This window comes from Triticum dicoccoides, chromosome 1B (genome assembly GCF_002162155.2).
Source record: "Triticum dicoccoides isolate Atlit2015 ecotype Zavitan chromosome 1B, WEW_v2.0, whole genome shotgun sequence".
NCBI lineage: Eukaryota > Viridiplantae > Streptophyta > Magnoliopsida > Poales > Poaceae > Triticum > Triticum dicoccoides.
The window spans coordinates 256,048,588-256,052,691 of NC_041381.1; positions in this window are offsets into that span (position 1 = coordinate 256,048,588).

Genomic DNA, 4,104 nt, shown 5'->3' on the forward strand with positions numbered 1-4,104 from the left:
CAGCCGGATGTGTACCTCAGACTGGGTGAAGCCTAAAGCTAGCATTCTTAAGGGAATATTCGGTCGGTGAACAAAAGATGTATTTTACCTAGTACAAAACATGCCCCCAGATGACTATATCCTGCGTCAATTTTCACAGTTCAGACATGCACATTAATGCATGAACACCCAGGGAAAGGAACCCTTAATGGAACTATTCTCTCTGGAAGATGTTTCTTACTACCCATGTAATATAATATAACTAGTTGGGTACTTGTCTGTTCAAGCACTTATGACCCCTACGCCTGGTTTCCACGCGTGCCCCGGTTTTCACGTAACCGAGTGGGCATTCGGACACACTCCGGACTGTTGGGTCCAGAGGTTAAAGCGAAAAGGTCGGCCAAGACAAATGATTTACAATCCGGCTAGGGACAAAATGTGTCCTCCGAAGTACAAAGTCACTTAGACTAACTAAATTCTTCTTCTATACCATCCAACTGGCTGTCTAGCCTACAGTCCTGCTGGGAATACTTAGCAGCTAATGCTACCTGGTCATACACAAGATGTACAGGGATCTCCTTCCCATCTGACCCTACAGGTCCGACCTCGGCCATGTGGTTCGGGTCAGCCTTGGTGTATCGCGTCTTCACCATGGCCCAGGCTTCCCTTGCTCCTTGTCGGCAGGCCGATATCTTCCATAATTGGAAGCGCTGCCGCGCTCCCTTGAGCATCTCCATAAGCTCCCCCATGCCTCCTGGCAGGGAGACAGATGGCCACAAGGCTTGGGTAATGTCCCGCATCACCTGCTGAACTTGTTCATGCAGTTGTGAGAGCTCCGGCAGAAGATCGCCTGCAGATCCGGGCATCTCCTCTTCAGGACGACCTGTCAGCATGCCTACACACATAATTCTGTTAGCATGCTTCTTCGCTGACTTTATAGTGGTTCATCAGAGCACTTACTGAATATGCCGCGTCGAAGCCTCTTATTCTCCTTTACAGAGTCAGCAAGCTGGGCCTGAACATCCTTTAATTCGATGTCCAGTCAGACGTTCGCACCCTGGAGAGTATTTTTCTCCTTTATAACCTTCATAAGCACACGCTGGCCAGCCTTCAGCTATCGCCGAACATGTTGCTCATCCTCTGGTACGATCTCCGGATTGCCTCCGGGATTGTCTGCAGGTTCTCTTGTTAGAATCGCATTCATGCCGAATACTTAACTGGTACATACCATGACATTATTCTCGTTTGAACACAAACATTACCAGATGGGGCCTTCATAGACTCCTCCATCACGGCGATTGCGGCCCGTAGTTGGGCCTTGCACTCCTCCAGTGATACGTCTCCAACGTATCTATAATTTATGAAGTATTCATGCTATTATACTATCCATCTATGATGTTTTGTATGCATTTATATGCCATTTTATATGATTTTTGGGACTAACCTATTAACCTAGAGCCCAGTGCCAGTTTCTGTTTTCTCCTTGTTTTTGAGTTTTATAGAAAAGGAATACCAAACGGAGTCCAATTGACGTGCCAATTTTTGATGATTTTTTATGGACCAAAAGAAGACCACGGAGCATCGGAGTTGGGCCAGAAGAGTCCCGGGCAGCCCACGAGGGTGGGGGGGCTCCCACCCCCCTAGGGCGCGCCCCCCTATCTCGTGGATAGCCCGGAGACCCCCCCTGTCGTGAAACCTACGCCAAAATTCCTATAAATATAGAAACCTTCGAGAAATAACCTAGATCGGAAGTTCCGCCACCACAAGCCTCTGTAGCCACGAGAAATCAATCTAGGCCCTCTCCGGCACCCTGCCGGAGAGGGCCATCATCACCGGAGGCCATGGAGGAGGATCTCGGAGGGGCCCTCATCGCCGTGAAGGCCAAGGACCAGAGGGGGAAAGCCATGGAGGAGGAAGCACAAGGGGGAGAACCTCTCCTCCTCTCTCTTAGTGGCACCGGAGTGCCATCGGGAGGGGAATCATCGCCGCGGTGATCATCCTCATCAACATCACCATCATCATCAACATCCTCATCTCTTTTACGCGGTCCACTCTCCCGCACCCCGCTGTAATCCCTACTTGAACATGGTGCTTTATGCCACATATTATGATTCAATGATGTGTTGCCATCCTATGATGTTTTGAGTAGATATCTTTCGTCCTTGGGTTGATTGATGGTCTAGATTGGTACGAGTTGTATGTTTTATTTTGGTGCTGTCCTATGGTGCCCTCCGTGTAGCGCAAGCGTGAGGGATTCCCGCTGTAGGGTGTTGCAATACATTCATGATTCTCTTATAGTGGGTTGGTGAGTGACTGAAACACAAACCCGAGTAAGGGGTTTGTTGCATATGGGAATAAAGAGGACTTGATGCTTTAGTGCTATGGTTGGGTTTTACCTTAATGATCTTTAGTAGTTGCAGATGCTTACTAGAGTTCCAATCATAAGTGCATATGATCCAAGTAGAGAAAGTAGGTTAGCTTATGCCTCTCCCTCATATGAAATTGCAATGACGACTATCGGTCTTGTTAACAATTGCCTAGGACAATTTCGCACACCGATCCACCATTATTCCACACTCGCTATTTATAATATTTAGTAATATATTCTAACTTCTTGATAACAGCACCTATTTTCATATTTTAGCTCTCCGATATCATGCAAAGTTATCCTCTTTATACCCACAACACAGTTTTATTTCTTGTTTCTAGTTGGAAGCAAACGTTCGGTGCACGTAGAGTCGTATCAGTGGCAGATAGGGCTTGAGAGAATATTGATCTTACCTTTAGCTCCTTCTGGGTTCGACACTCCATACTTATCACTTCCACCTTTGGGAATTGCTACGATGATTCCCTGCACTTGGGGATTATCAAGCTCTTTTCTGGCGCCGTTGCCGGGGAGCAATAGCGTGGGGTTGATATTCTCGTGTGTGCTTGTTTGCTTTCTTCACTAAGTAGATTTTGTTTTTCCTTTTTTTACTGTTTATTTGTGGGTGAAACATACCAAAAAAATTAAAAGAATGAAAATACCAAAAAATATTTACTTGCCTCTCATGCCTAAAAAAAGGTTTTTCAAAAAGAGAAGTGATTGGAAAGTTATGCATTGAAGAAGTGAGGGTCGACCTTGAGCACTTGTGTTCATGCTCACAGAAACAATGTAGAAATTTTCATGGAAGTTTCTCTGTAAATAATTATCCCCTTGTATATATCCTTTGTATTATAAAAATAATGTGCCAAGCTTTGGTTTTAGTGTGATAAGATTGCTTGCTTACTATGTGCAGAACAAAAACAGAAACTTTGGCTCCAGTGCATGAATTTACTTTTTTTTACTGGAAATTCAAATGTGTCTGAAACTTTTTGCAAATTTCTTCCGTACAAATTTTTCAAATTGTCAAATTTATTTCATAATTTTTGGAGTTACATAAGTTTACTAAACTTCCAGATTACTACAGACTGTCCTGTTCTTGACAGATTCTGTTTTTCGTGTGTTGTTTGCTTATTTTGATGCATCTATGGCTAGTATGTAAGGGTATGAACCATAGAGAAGTTGGAATACAGTAGGTTTAACACCAATATAGATAAATAATAAGTTGATTGCAGTACCTTAAAGTGGTAGTTTGCTTTATTACACTAACGGATCTCACAAAGTTTTTGTTTAAGTTTTCTGTGAATGAAGTGTTTGAAGAACGAGGAGTTACCGATGTGAGAAGAATAAAGAGAGACAATAGTTCAAGCTTGGGGATGCCTAAGGCACCCCAAGTAAATATTTTAAAGGATACTCAAGCATCTAAGCTTGTGGATGTCCCGGTTGGCATCCCATCTTTCTTCTTCGACAGATATCGGTATACCTCGGTTTTTGTTTTGTTCACATGATTTGTGTCCTTTGTGTTTTTATTTTTCTTTAAGAATCATGCTAGTATGAGATATACCTTCATTGATTTATAGAATACTTCATGTGCTTCACTTATATCTTTTAAGTATGATCTTATACAATTGCTCTTTGTGCTTCACTTAAATCGTTTGAGTGTTGTTTTATAGAATGCTTCGTGTGCATCACTTATATATTTTGAGCTTGGACATTGGTTAGTCTATATTAATTGTAGAGTGCTCCATGAGCTTCACTTATAT